General features: G+C 37.8%; 1 protein-coding gene across 1 annotated transcript in view; it reads left to right on the top strand.

Annotated features, from left to right (window-relative positions):
* The window catches only part of TLK1 (tousled like kinase 1), a 164695-nt gene that overhangs the window by 12740 nt on the left and 136243 nt on the right, over positions 1 to 15712 (top strand). The gene's annotated exons all lie outside the window — the stretch shown is intronic.

Below are 15712 nucleotides of genomic sequence, written 5' to 3'. Positions count from 1 at the left end.
TTATTACTCTCTAAAGTTCAAGTACTCTCATTTTACTGTGATTCAATTGATTTTATTTTTTAATGTTATATGGTGCTTTACCTTTCATTATTGCATCATAATATTAATACATACAGAAAATGCACAGGATAAATAATGCTCAGTGAATTACTATAAATCGATGTACGTAACAACCACTCAGTTAAGAAATAGAGCATAGGCAGCATTTCAGAGCTCTCTTCCTGCACTCATCAGTCATTCACTACCTTCTCCCTTCCTCCAAAGCAATCACTATTCTGACTTAATTATGCCTGTTTTGAATTTTATATAAACGGACTCACACAGTATATATATTTTTCTAGCTGCTTTTGTTTCACGTATGTTTTAGAGTTTCATCCATGTTAATTCCTGTAACTGTTGTTCACTTTCATTGCTCTATAATATTACTTGTATGCATATACCACAGTTTATTTATGCAATCTGTTGATAGATGTCTGGGTTGTTTCCACTTCTCTATATTACTAATAATGCTGTATGAACATATTTATACCTGTCTCTTCATGTACTATTAATTTCTGTTGAGTATATACCTAACAGTAAATTTACTGGGTTATAGGCTATGTGTGTGTTTGCCTTTAACAGATACTGCCAGTTTCCCAAAGTGGTTGTAACAGTTTACATTCCCGTGAACAGTGTAGGAGAGTTCCCACTGCGCTACGCCCTCACCGACAGCTGGAATTGTTAATATTATTTATTTTTGATATTCTGGTGGATATTAGGTGGTATTTGTGGTTTTATTTGTCATTTCCCTGATGAGTTAAGAGGTTTACCATTTTTTCATAAGTTTATTGACTTTTGGATATATCTTGTGAAGTACCTGTTCAGATCTTTTGATCAGTTTTCCTTTGTGTTGTTTCTCTTTACAAAAATAAAAAATTAATTGAAAAAATTCTTTTTGTATTTTGGATAAGTACTTTTTTTTTTATTAACACCCCTCCGCCGTTCTGTGGCCTGTTCCCCCACTCCCTTATGGTATTTAAGAAGTATCTCAATACATGAAAAATGTTTTCCTTTTTTTCTCTTTTTTTAATATAGGCATTTACAACTGTAAATTTCCCTGTAAGCACTCAATTAATTCACCCTGTAAGTTCTTTTTTTTTTGTAAAATGTTACAATATATGCTGATATATTACACATGTTGTAAAACACACAAGATAAAAATTTGCAAAGGTTAAATAAATAAATTTAACAATATTTAAAAATCTTTTTTTGAATTTTAAAGTTTTATTTTTTTATATAGCAGGTACTTATTAGTCATCCATTTTATACACATCAGTGTATACATGTCAATCCCAATCTCCCAATTCATCACACCACCACCGCCCTCCCCCGCTGCTTCCCCCCCTTGGTGTCCATATGTTTGTTCTCTACATCTGTGTCTCAATTTCTGCCCTGCAAACCGGTTCATCTGTACCATTTTTCTAGGTTCCACATATATGCGTTAATATATGATATTTGTTACTCTCTTTCTGACTTAATTCACTCTGTATGACAATCTCTAGATTCATCCATGTCTCTACAAATGACCCAGTTTCGTTCGTTTTTATGGCTGAGTAATATTCCATTGTATATATGTACCACATCTTCTTTATTCATTCATCTGTCGATGGGCATTTAGGTTGCTTCCATGACCTGGCTATTGTAAATAGTGCTGCAGTGAATATTGGGTTGCATGTGTCTTTTTGAATTATGGTTTTCTCTGGGTATATGCCCAGTAGTGGGATTGCTGGGTTGTATGGTAGTTCTATTTTTAGTTTTTTAAGGAGCCTCCATACTGTTCTCCATAGTGGCTGTATCAAATTACATTCCCACCAACAGTGCCACAGGGTTCCCTTTTCTCCACACCCTCTCCAGCATTTGTTGTTTGTAGATTTTCTGATGATGCCCATTCTAACTGGTGTGAGGTGATACCTCATTGTAGTTTTTTTTTTTGTGTGTGGTACGTGGGCCTCTTCACTGTTGTGGCCTCTCCCATTGCAGAGCAAAGGCTCCGGACGCGCAGGCTCAGCGGCCATGGCTCACGGGCCCAGCCGCTCCGCGGCATGTGGGATCTTCCCGGACCGGGGCATGAACCCGCGTCCCCTGCATCGGCAGGCGGACTCTCAACCACTGTGCCACCAGGGAAGCCACTCATTGTAGTTTTGATTTGCATTTCTCTAATAATTAGTGACATTGAACAGCTTTTCGTGTGCTTCTTGGCCATCTGTATATCTTCTTTGGAGAAATGTCTATTTAGGTCTTCTGCCCATTTTTTGTTTGTTTGTTTTTGTTTTTGTTTTATTTTTCTGATATGCGGGCCTCTCACTGTTGTGGCCTCTCCCGTTGCAGAGCACAGGCTCCAGACACGCAGGCTCAGCGGCCATGGCTCACGGGCCCAGCCGCTCCGCGGCATGTGGGATCTTCCCAGACTGGGGCACGAACCCGTGTCCCCTGCATTGGCAGGCGGACTCTCAACCACTGTGCCACCAGGGAAGCCATGCCCATTTTTTGATTGGGTTGTTTGTTTCTTTAATATTGAGCTGCATGAGATGTTTATATATTTTGGAGATTAATGCTTTGTCTGTTGATTCGTTTGCAAATATTTTCTCCCATTCTGAGGGTTGTCTTTTCGTCTTGTTTATGGTTTCCTTTGCTGTGCAAGAGCTTTTAAGTTTCATTAGGTTGCATTTGTTTATTTTTGTTTTTATTTCCATTACTCTAGGAGGTGGATCAAAAAAGATCTTGTTGTGATTTATGTCAAAGAGTGTTCTTCCTATGTTTTCCTCTAAGAGTTTTATAGTGTCTGATCTTACATTTAGGTCTCTAATCCATTTTGAGTTTATTTATGTGTATGGTGTTAGGGAGTGTTCTAATTTCATTCTTTTACATGTAGCTGTCCAGTTTTCCCAGCACCACTTATTGAAGAGACTGTCTTTTCTCCATTGTATATCCTTGCCTCCTTTGTCATAGATTAGTTGACCATATGTGCGTGGATTTATCTCTGGGCTTTCTATCTTGTTCTACTGATCTATATTTCTGTTTTTGTGCCTGTACTATATTGTCTTGATTACTGTAGCTTTGTAGTATAGTCTGAAGTCAGGGAGTCTGATTCCTCCAGCTCCATTTTTTTCCCTCAAGACTGCTTTGGCTATTCGAGGTCTTTTGTGTCTCCATACAAATTTTAAGATTTTTTTGTTCTAGTTCTGTAAAAAATGCCATTGGTAATTTGATAGGGATTGTGTTGCATCTATAGATTGCTTTGGGTAGTATAGTCATTTTCACAATATTGATTCTTCCAATCCAAGAACATGGTATATCTCTCCATCTGTTGATATCATCTTTAACTTCTTTCATCAGTGTCTTATAGTTTTCTGCGTACAGGTCTTTTGTCTCCCTAGGTAGGTTTATTCCTAGGTATTTTATTCTTTTTGTTGCAATGGTAAATGGAAGTGTTTCCCTAATTTCTCTTTCAGATTTTTCATCATTAGTATATAGGAATGCAAGAGATTTCTATGCATTAATTTTGTCTCCTGCAGCTTTACCAAATTCCTTGATTAGCTCCAGTAGTTTTCTGGTGGCATCTTTAGGATTCTCTGTGTATAGTATCATGTCATCTTCAAACAGTGACAGTTTTACTTCTTCTTTTCCGATTTGGATTCCTTTTGTTTCTTTTTCTTCTTTGATTGCTGTGACTAGGACTTCCAAAACTATGTTGAATATTAGTGATGAGAGTGGATGGACATTCTTGTCTTGTTCCTGATCTTAGGGGAAATGCTTTCAGTTTTTCACCATTGAGAATGATGTTTGCTGTGGGTTTGTCATATATGGCCTTTAGTATGTTGAGGTAGGTTCCCTCTTTGCCCACTTTCTGGAGAGTTTTTATCATAAATGGGTGTTGAATTTTGTTAAAGGCTTTTTCTGCATCTTTTAAGTTGATCATATGGTTTTTATTTTTCAGTTCATTAATTTGGTGTATCACATTGATTGATTTGCATATATTGAAGAGTTCTTGAATCCTTGGGATAAATCCCACTTGATCATGGTGTGTGATCCTTTTAATGTGTTGTTGGATTCTGTTTGCTAGTATTTTGTTGAGTATTTTTGCATCTATATTCGTGAGTGATATTGGTCTGTAATTTTCTTTTTTTGTAGTATTTTTGTCTCATTTTGGTATCAGGGTGATGGTGGCCTCATAGAATGAGTTTGGGAGTGTTCCCTCCTCTGCAATTTTTTGGAGGAGTATGAGAAGGATGGGTGTTAGCTCTTCTCTAAATGTTTGATAGAATTTACCTACCTGTGAAGCCATCTGGTCATGGACTTCTGTTTGTTGGAAGATTTTTAATCACAGTTTCAATTTCATTTCCTGTTATTGCTCTGTTCATATTTTCTATTTCTTCCTGGTTCTGTGTTGGAAAGTTATACCTTTCTAAGAATTTGTCCATTTCTTCCAGGTTGTCCATTTTATTGGCATAGAGTTGCTTGTAGTAGTCTCTTAGGATGCTTTGTATTTCTGTGGTGTCTGTTGTAACTTCTCCTTTTTCATTTCTGATTTTATTGATTTGAGTCCTCTCCCTCTTTTTCTTGATGAGTCTGGCTACTGGTTTATTGACTTTATCTTCTCAGAGAACCAGCTTCTAGTTTTATAGATCTTTGCTGTTTTCTTTGTTTCTATTTCATTTATTTCTGCTCTGAACTTTATGATTTCTTTCCTTCTGCTAACCTTGGGTTTTGTTTGTTCTTCTTTCTCTAGTTCCTTTAGGTGTAAGGTTAGATTATTTATTTGAGATTTTTCTTGTTTCTTGAGGTAGGTTTGTATAGCTATAAACTTCCCTCTTAGAACTGCTTTTGCTGCATCCCATAGGTTTTGGATCCTTGTGTTTTCATTGTGATGTGTTTCTAGGTAATTTTTGATTTCCTCTTTGATTTCTTCAGTGATCTCTTGGTTAGTTAGTAACGTATTGTTTAGCCTCCATGTGTTTGTGGTTTTTACGTTTTTTTCCCTGTAATTCATTTCTAATTTCATAGCGTTGTGGTCAGAAAAGATGCTTGATATGATTTCAGTTTTCTTAAATTTACTGAGGCTTGATTTGTGACCTTGCCAAGATGTGATGTATCCTTGAGAATGTTCCATGAGCAATTGAGAAGAAAGTGTAATCTGCTGTTTTTGCATGGAATGTCCTATAAATATCAATTAAGTCTATCTGTTCTCGTGTCATTTAAAGCTTGTGTTTCCTTATTAATTTTCATTTTGGATGATCTGTCCATTGGTGTAAGTGAGGTGATAAAGTCTCCCACTATTATTGTGTTACTGTCAGTTTCCTCTTTTATAGCTGTTAGCAGTTGCCTTATGTATTGAGGTGCTCCTATGTTGGATGCATTTATATTTATAATTGTTATATCTTCTTCTTGGATTGATCCCTTGATCATTATGTAGTGTCCTTCCTTGTCTCTTGTAACATTCTTTATTTTAATATCTATTTTATCTGATACGAGTATTGCTACTCCAGCTTTCTTTTGTTTTCCATTTGCATGGAATATCTTTTTCCATCCCCTCACTTTCAGTCTGTATGTGTCCCTAGGTTTGAAGCGGGTCTCTTGTAGACAGCATATATATGGGTCTTGTTTTTGTATCCATTCAGCAAGCCTGTGTCTTTTGGTTGGAGCATTTAATCCATTCACGTTTAAGGTAATTATCGCTATGTATGTTCCTATGACCATTTTCTTTATTGTTTTGGGTTCGTTTTTGTAGGTCCTTTTCTTCTCTTGTGTTTCCCACTTAGAGAAGTTCCTTTAGCATTTGCTGTAGAGCTGGTTTGGTGGTGCTGAATTCTCTTAGGTTGTGCTTGTCTGTAAAGCTTTTGATTTCTCCGTGGAATCTGAATGAGATCCTTGCCAGGTAGAGTAATCTTGGTTGTAGGTTCTTCCCTTTCATCACTTTAAGTATATTATGCCACTCCCTTCTGGCTTGTAGAGTTTCTGCTGAGAAATCAGCTGTTAATCTTATGGGAGTTCCCTTGTATGTTATTCATTGTTTTTCCCTTGTTGCTTTCAGTAATTTTTCTTTGTTTTTAATTTTTGCCAGTTTGATTACTGTGTGTCTCAGTGTGATTCTCCTTGAGTTTATCCTGTATGGGACTCTCTGTGCTTCCTGGACTTGGGTGGCTATTTCCTTTCCCATGTTAGGGAAGTTTTTGAGTATAATCTCTTCAAATATTTTCTCTGGTCCTTTTTCTCTCTCTTCTCCTCTGGGTCTCCTATAATGGGAATGTTGTTGCATTTAATGTTGCCCCAGAGGTCTCTTAGGCTGTCTTCATTTCTTTTTATTCTTTTTTCTTTATTCTGTTCTGCAGCAGTGAATTCCACCATTCTGTGTTCCAGGTCAGTTATCCGTTCTTCTGCCTCAGTTATTCTGCTGTTGATTCCTTGTAGCATAGTTTTCATTTCAGTTATGGTATTGTTTATCTGTTTGTTTGTTCTTTAATTGTTATAGATCTTTGTGAAACATTTCTTGCATCTTCTCAATCTTCGTCTCCATTGTTTTTCTGACGTCCTGGATCATCTTCACTATGATTATTCTGAATTCATTTTCTGGAAGGTTGCCTGTCTCCACTTCATTTAGTTGTTTTTCTGGGGGGTTTTATCTTGTTCCTTCATTTGGTACATAGCCCTCTGCCTTTTCATCTTGTCTATCTTTCTTTGAATGTGGTTTTTGTTCCACAGGGTGCAGAATTGTAGTTCTTCTTGCTTCTGCTGTCTGCCCCTGGTGGATGAGGCTATCTAAGAGGCTTGCACAAGTTCCGTCCCATAAGTTGTGATATGTTGTGTTTTTATTTTTATTCATTTCAAGCATTTTCTAATTTTCCTTTTGATTTTTTCCTTTGACTTATTGGTAATTTAGGAGTATGTTAATTTCCACATATTTGTGAATTTCTCAAATTTTCTTCTGTATTTGATTTCTAATTTAATTCCATTGTGGTCAGAGAACATACTTTGTGTGCTTTCACTTCTTTTAAATTTGTTGATTCTTGTTTTGTAGCCTAGCATATGGTCTGTCTTGGAGAGTGTTCCATGTGTGCCTTAGAAGAGCATGTATTCTGTTGTCGAATGGAGTATTCTCTAGATGTCTTTTAGGTCTAGTTGGTTTATTGTGTTTGTTTTCTATTTCCTTTTTATTTTTCTGCTTAGTTCTATTTATTATTGAAAATGGAGTATTGAAATATTCCAGCTAGTTTTGAATTGTCTTTTTCTCCCTTTGTTTCTGTCAGCTTTGTTTCAAGTATTTTGAAGGTTATAAGGTACATATATGTTTATAATTTTTATATCTTACTGATGGATTGACCCTTTGTTATAAAATGTTCCTCTTCACCTCTAAAATCATTTTAGAAGCTGATATTAGTATATCCACTTCAGTTCTTCTGTGGTTGCTGTTTGCAGGGTCTTTTTCCAGCCATTTATTTTTATCCTGTTTGTGTCTTTGGATCTAAAGTGTGTCTTTTGTGGACAGTATTTAATTTGATCTTGTTCTTTTTTAATCGTTTCCCAGTCTCTGCCTCTTGATTATATTGCTTAATCCATTCACATTCAATGTTTTTGTTATGGTTGGATTTATGTCTGCCATTTTGCATTTGTTCTCTCTGTGTCTCATGTCTTTTTATCCTTCTGTACCCATGTTACTGTTTTCTTTTGCACTGAGTATTTTCTGTTGTAACATTTTAATTGCTTTTGTGATTTTTAATTCTTTTTTGAGTTATTTTCTTAGTGATGGCTCTAAGTTTACGTTATACATCTTATCAAAACGTGGTTCAGATTTACACTAACTTACTTTGAGTAGTATATAGAAACTTTATTCTTTACATAGCTCTACTCCATCCTCCCCTTTTTTTGTTATATATGTTGCTATATGTTACCCCAGAATAAATTGTTATAATTATTTTGTATGATTTAAAGTCTTGTTTAAAGATACTGAGATGAGAAAGGAAAACCCCTTTCTAGTTTTTGTACTGACCTTATGTATTATTTCTGGTTCTCTTCATTTCCTCATGTAGGTTTTTTTTTTAATCTTTATTGGAGTGTAATTGCTTTACAATGTTGTGTTAGCTTCTGCTGTATAACAAAGTGAATCAGCTATATGTATACATATATCCCCATATCCTCTTCCTCTTGTGCCTCCCTCCCACCTTCCCTATCGCACCCCTCTAGGTGGTCACAAAGCACTGAGCTGATCTCCCTGTGCTATGCAACTGCTTCCCACTAGCTATCTATTTTACATTTGTAGTGTGTATATGTCGATGTTACCTCATGTAGATTTGATTTATACCATATGATGTTATATCCTTACTCCAATAAAGTTTGTTTCCACCTGTCTTCTTTGTGCTGTTACTGTCAAATTCATTATGTTTTCTATGTTATAGACCCAACAATACAGTTATATACATGTGGTATGTGTAATTGCTTTTTAAATTAGTTCAGGGAAGAAAGGAGAAGAAATATGCAGTTATGCTCTCTTTACTGGTATTCATATTTTCTCATTTGATTATTTTGTGTAATTCCTGTTTTTCATTGATATTCTCGCTTGATGAGACATTGTAATAATACCTTCCTTTAATTATTGAAACATGATTTCCTTTAGTTCTTTGAACATATTTATAATAGCTGCTTTAAACTCTGTCTGATGAATCCAACATCTGGGCCCTCTCAAAATCGTGTGCAGTCTCCCTGACCACCAGAGCTGATTTTTTTTTTTTTTTTTTTTTTTTGCGGTACGTGGGCCTCTCACTGTTGTGGCCTCTCCCGTTGCAGAGCACAGGCTCCGGACGTGCAGGCTCAACGGCCATGGCTCACGGGCCCAGCCGCTCTGCGGCATGTGGGATCTTCCTGGACCAGGGCACAAACCCGTGTCCCCTGCATCGGCAGGCAGACTCTCAACCACTGCGCCACTAGGGAAGCCCTAGAGCTGATTGGTTTTGGCCTTGTTTTCTTTGCCTCTTTCCCTGATCTCCCCATTAAACTTTTGGCTGGTCTGCTTCTATTGCTGTCACAGGCAGCTGTCAGCCTCCACTGACTGCTAGCTTATTGCTCTATTGTTTTCACCAACATCCCAGGGCATAAATTGCTCCATAGCTTGATTGCATTAAGTCAGGTCTCTGCAGAAGCGAAGTGTTGCCAGCCTTTGAGACTTGTGCTGCTTACCTTGAAGAATCTTACCGCCTTTTTCTTTGCCTAGTTCTCTCTGTTAAACTTCTAGCTGGTTTGTAGCTTTGCTTGTTGCTACTGCTGTTGTGGAACTACCTGCCTCCTTTTAGTTATTCACCTCCAGGATCTCCATAGTTTTGGACATTGCCCTTAGAAGTGAGGTCCCCCACAGTCTGTTCTAGTAAAGTCATTCTGTTAGGTGGGGTGGACAGAGCTTTCTGTTCCTAATGGTCTACCTTTTCCCCTGGGAAGAACCTCTGCCTTGCCTCAGTGAAATTAGAGTCAGAGGCAAGGAGATCACTTCTCTTGAAGTGACACCCACTCTAGGAGTAGTGTGCTGGGCAAGGAGAGTAAATCCTACTTTCATCTTGCCCCTCCTGGTAAAGAACTTCTGCCTTATGAGTGAGGAATTGGGACCTAGTGTTTTTGGCCTACTCCACCTGGAGAAGAGCTTTTCTGCCTTATAAGTGGGGGCTGGTTGGATGGAGGGACCCCTGTTCTTCTCATCCAGGCCTCCCTGGCATAGAGTTTCTGCAACATGGAGCTGGGGGTGCAACAGGTGAGAGATGCCAGCAGCCTTCCCCTACCGGGGTGAAATTTTAGTCCTAGGCTGGAGTGTGGGAGCTCCTGTAGCACCTGTCTGGTGTAGAACTTCTGTCACCCTGAGTTGAGGGGTGTAATTGGGAGTGGCTTATGGCCCATATGTCATGGATACTTGCTGTTCTCACCTCCGTTTAGTATGTTTTCTTGAATAAATGTTTTTCCATTTGCTGTATGCCCTTAGGACAATTTTCAGAGACATTAAATGGTTGGTTGTTAAAAAAAATTTTTTTTTCACCAGTTAAATTGTTCTTTTACTGGAGAAATGGTCCACTGAGCTCCTCATGCCACTATTCCTAAAGTCCCACTCTCCGGTATTATCTTTCAGAAGCTTTGTTGTTATTATGCTTTTCATATTTAGATCTGTAATCCTTCTGTAGTTGATTTTTTTCTGTGTGGTGTGAGATGGGAGTAGGTTTCATTTCCCTGTGAGTGTCCTGATGTCCCAGCACAAATTACTGAAAAGAATTGTTCTTTCCCACTGTTTTGCAGTGCTACCCTTTTTTGTAAATCAAGTGTCTGCCCAGAAACAGGTCAGTTTCTAGGCTCTATATTCTGTATTATGTTTGTCTGTTTTTGTGCCGGTATCATATTTTTAAAATTACGGTAGTTTCATAATTAGGTTGATATCCAGTAAATCCAACTTCCCTGTTTTTTGATAGGTGGAATTCTAAAGATGTTCTCCCAACATTTCTGTCCCAATTCTTCAGTTGAATACTAACCTAGGAAGTGCTGTGAAGTGATTTTGCAGATGTAATTAAAGTGACTAATCAATAGACCTTGAAATAGTGAGATTATTTTGGTAGGTCCCATATAATCACACAAGCCCTTGAAAATAGAAAAGTCAGAAGAGAAGAAGGCAGAAGAAGGAAGCAAAAGAGGAAAGGGACAGAAGGAGAGGTCAGAGGGATTTGTCTCAGAAGCAATGAAAAGGACTTGACCTGGTGTTACTGCCTTTGGAAGGGGACCATGAGCCAAGGAATGTAGGGAGCCTCTAAAAGCAGAGAGTAAACCCCACGTGATGGACAGCAAGGAAATGGGGACCTCTTGCCCTGCAGCTGCTTGGAACTTAGTGTTGCCAACATCCTAAATGAACCTGGAAATGTATTCTCTCCTAGAGTGTCTAGCCAGGAACACAGCCTGGCTGATACCTTGATTTTATCGTTGTGAGACTCTAAGCAGAGAACCAGCTGAGCCATGCCGTACCAAGATTTCTGACCCATAGAAACTGGAGATAATAAATGGGTGTTTTGGGGGCTTCCCTGGTGGCGCAGTGGTTGAGAGTCCGCCTGCTGATGCAGGGGACACGAGTTTGTGCTCCGGTCTGGGAAGATCCCACATGCCGTGGAGCGGCTGGGCCCGTGAGCCATGGCCGCTGGGCCTGTGCGTCGGGAGCCTGTGCTCTGCAACGGGAGAGGCCACAACAGTGAGAGGCCCACGTACCGCAAAAAAAAAAAAAAAAAAAAAAAAAAAGGGTGTTTTAAGCTGCTAAGTTTGTAGTAACTTGTTATTAGGACAGCAATAGGGAATTAATACACACTTTATTGATTTTCTTCAACATTGCCTTGGCTATTTTTGGCTAATTTCAAAAACCAAACAAATAAACACATCGATCTGTTGGGGGTTTCATTGAGATTACACTGAATCTATTAATCATATCTTTATAATAATGAGTGTTATAATTCATGTATATAGTGTATTCCCTTCATCATTTTAATAATGTTTTATAGTTTTCTCTGTAATAAACTTGCATAATTACTGTTGCACTTTTAGATGTTTTATTTTTACTTTTTGATGTTATTGTAAATAGGATCTCTTTAACTTTTATTAGTTTCTATTTATTGCTGATATGTAGAAATCCAGTTAATTTTTGCATATCGACTTGGTAACCAGCAACCTTGCTTATAATTCTGATAATTTATCTCAGCTAGATTCATCTTCAATAAACATACGACCTATGAATGATAATTTCGTTTCATCTTTTCCAATCCTTATACTTAATTTGTTTTTCCAGCCTTATTATAGTGACTGTGACCTCTAGTACAGTATTGAATAAATTGGTTATAGTGGGAATCCTTGTGTTGTTACTAATTTTAGAAGTGGGGGGAGAATTTTTCAGTATTTTACAACTTATTATATGGCTATTTTGGGTGTATCCTTTCTCAGGTCAAGGAAATTCCTGTTACTAGTTACTAATTTTTTTTTTTTGTTCAAATCACAAATGGCTATTGAATTTTATCAAATGCTTTTTCTGCATCTATTTGGACAATCATTTAACTTTTTTCCAGGTTTTTTTTTAATGTGATAAATTATTTTATTGCTCTTTAAGTATTAAACCAGCCTTGTATTCCTAGACTAAACCCAATTTAATTGTGAGCTATTATTCTTTTTATACAAATTACTTCGCTGATCTTTTGTTTAGTATTTTTACACCTATGTTCATGAATAAGATAGGTCTATAACTTAACTTTCTCACAAACTTATTCTCTAGATTCTTTGGGGAGGACTCATGGGAGCAGTATTTCCCAATTTTTTGGCATTTTGATAACAATTTATCTGTGTATTCCATGTGCTAAAAATCAGTTTTACTGAATATATAAGACACTTTATATTTTCTTGTCTTGAATATCTGAAATACGTTATTCTGTTTTCTTCTAGCATAAAGTGTTGCCTTTGAAAAATTAGTTGTTGGCCTACTGGGCTGAATTCTTAAGTATACATGGTGCTCCTTCATTCAGTAGTTTCAATTTTTTTTTTTAATTTTCGAGAAAGTCTTCTTGAATTACAGTTTTTACTGTTTATTCTCTTATGGTAGTGCATTTTAAAGACTTCTGTTTTCTGAATGTTGGATCCTTGTTATGTCATTAAGTGGTTACTTTCATCCTTTTAATCTCGTCATTTCTTTTGATTTCAAAACTGTTCCTCCTTTTTACCCTCTCGTTCTCTTAAAGCGTTATCTGTTGTATGTATTTTCTCTTGGGTTCATTCAGGCTTAATCTTCATTTCTAAAAAGTACGTTTTTTATCAAGGTAACATTGACTTCATAAAAATGAGTTGGGAAGTACTTTTTCTTTTACCGTTTTTCTCAAAGAATTTAAGAAGGGTGTTACAGCATCTATTTTTTATTTTATTTATTTATTTATTTATTTGGCTGCGTTGGGTCTTCGTTGCTGCGCGCAGGCCCTCCCTAGCTGTGGCGAGCGGGGGCCACTCTTCACTGCAGCACGTGGGCCTCTCACTGTGGTGGCCTCTCCCATTGTGGAGCTTGGGCTCTAGGCGTGCGGGCTTCAGTAGTTGTGGCACATGGGCTCAGTAGTTGTGGCTCGTGGGCTCTAGAGCACAGGCTCAGTAGTTGTGGCACATGGGAGCTCATAGTTGCTCTGCGGCACGTGGGATCCTCCTGGACCAGGGCGTGAACCTGTATCCTCTGCATTGGCAGGTGGATTCTTAACCACTGCGCCACCAGGGAAGTCCAGCATCTTTAAATACTTGGTAGAATTCACTGAAGCTTTCTAGTCCTGGAGTTTTCTCTGTGAAGTTTTAAGTAATGGCTTCAATTTCTATAATGTCATAATACTCTTTAGAGTTTTAATTTTCATATCAGTTTTGGTAAATTGTATCTTCTAGGAATCTCTCTATTTTATCTAAAATCTCAAATATGTCTGCATAAAATTGTAAATATTCCCTTGTGATCTTTCTATATCTAGGGTCTGTAGTGGTGTCCTCTTTTTCATTCCAGATAGTCACTGTCTGTGTCTTGTCTCTTTTCTTGACCCATCTTACCAGTTCATATGTCTTTTCATGGAACCAACTTCTGGCTTTGTTCATTGGGCTATAGATTATTCAGAAGTATACTGCTTAATTTTTAAACATAAGGTATTTCTAAATGGCTTTTTATTACTAATTTCTAACTTAGCTGTACCATAATAAGAACTAAAGATATAAGATTTCAGCTTTAAAATTTGAGACTTGCTTTATGACCCAACATACGGTCTGTCTTGGTAAATATTCCTTGTATAGAACAAAAAAAATTTTTTTGTTGGGTACAGTTGTTAGATGTGGTGTAATAGGTATATCAGTTATATCAAGTTTGTTTCTTTTTAAAATTGTTATCATTACTTTTTTCGTTTATTTGCTCTTATTCAGAGGAAGATTTGTTAAAATGTCCAAAAACAATTACAGATTTGTCTGTTTCTCTGTATAGTTTCTGTCCTTTTTGCCTTATATATTTCAAATATGTTATAGGTGCTTATCAATTAAGAATTTTTGTGTCTACCTGCTGAATCAAGCCTTTTATTATCATGATATGTCCCCCTAGTAAAGCATTTTGCCTTAGAGTGTACTTTATCTAGTGTTAAGACAGATAACACTAGCTTTCAGATGCTAAGTGTTTGCACGGCATATCTTTCTGCATTCTTTTACTTTCAACTTTTGTTTATAAAAGTTGTAAGTTTCTTGTAAGTAGCATATATTCTATTCTATTCTGTTCATTCACTTATTTATTTATTTATTTATGGCTGCATTGGGTCTTCGTTGCAGAGCGCAGGCTTTCTCTAGTTGCTGAGCGTGGGAGCCACTCTTTGTTGCAGTGTGCAGACTTCTCATTGAGGTGGCTTCTCTTGTTGCAGAGCTTGGGCTCTAGGCATGCAGGCTCCAGTAGTTGTAGCTCATGGGCTCTAGAGCGCAGGCTCAGTAGTTGTGGCACACGGGCTTAGTTGCTCCGCAGCATGTGGGATCTTCCTGGACCAGGGCTCGAACCTGTGTCCCCTGCATTGGCAAGCGGATTCTTAACCACTGCACCACCAGGGAAGTCCCTAGTAGGTTTCTTCATTTTGAGAATTTGGGGATAGGATACCCGAGAATATCCATTTATTCGTTAAACAAATACTTATCGAGAGTCTTCTATGTGTTGGGCATTCTTTTAGGCACCTGGATATTTCAGTGAACAAATAAACCACCCCCAACCCCCAAATTCCTGTTCTTTTGGAGCTTACATTCTTGTGAGAGGAGGAGATAAGCCAGCTCATTGATACAGTTGCAGACTCAGAATGACTGTGTCTGCCAAGGAGTTTCAAAACTAAGAAGCATTCACCTGTCTTGGCATGGGAAGGAGGTATGTAAAATTAACTTACATAGGGGGTTCTCCATAACCTCAGAAAGCAGGGTAATCACCAGTTCTTGCCTAGAGCTCTGAACATGGTATCTTAGAGTGGTCTGTGGGCTTCATATACTGTGTCAGTTTTGCTAGAAAGACTAGTGGGCTCAGCATATAGTTGTATTCATGGTTGAGATGTACTATGGTGACATAGTAAAGATGAACAGCCGGATCATAAGGGAAAAAAGCGTAGGGAGAGCCTGGAGGGATCCATATTTAGGCTTCCTTATGTTCTCTCCCTCACAAGAAGGGGCACAGGGAGTGCACACACTTCCCCCAGCAGTGAAATTTCAGCAACTTGTGTGCAATGTGTGTGTCCAGGGAAGTCCACTAGAGACTCTGCATTCAAGGTTTTTACTGGGGCATCTTCTTCCTAGTTAATACTACATTGTTTGTATAACCTAGGCACTGTGAGCCACCTTATCAGTTAGGGAAAGGTGGGGATTTCTTTGCTGGGAGGACTTTCTAAAGATAGCATCCTCAGGTCTACTGTGTTAACCCTTTCCTGCACAGTTACCTAATGACTCTGGATGGAGATTGCTGAGGTGAGTCTGGGGAGGTATAGTAAATATTTACAGTCTTTCTTATGCTTTGGGAGCCATTGTATTAAGGAAATAACCCTACATTCAAATAAAGCATTTTAGGTAGGACAGTGTTTGCTGCAGCACTGTGTTTTTTGTTTTTTGTTTTTCATCTTTATTGGAGTATAATTGATTTACAATGGTGTGTTAGTTTCAGCTTTATAAC

Source organism: Mesoplodon densirostris, chromosome 8 (assembly GCF_025265405.1).
Source record: "Mesoplodon densirostris isolate mMesDen1 chromosome 8, mMesDen1 primary haplotype, whole genome shotgun sequence".
NCBI lineage: Eukaryota > Metazoa > Chordata > Mammalia > Artiodactyla > Ziphiidae > Mesoplodon > Mesoplodon densirostris.
The sequence above is the reverse complement of the archived record's forward strand: the minus strand, read 5'-3'. Positions and strand labels throughout refer to the sequence as shown.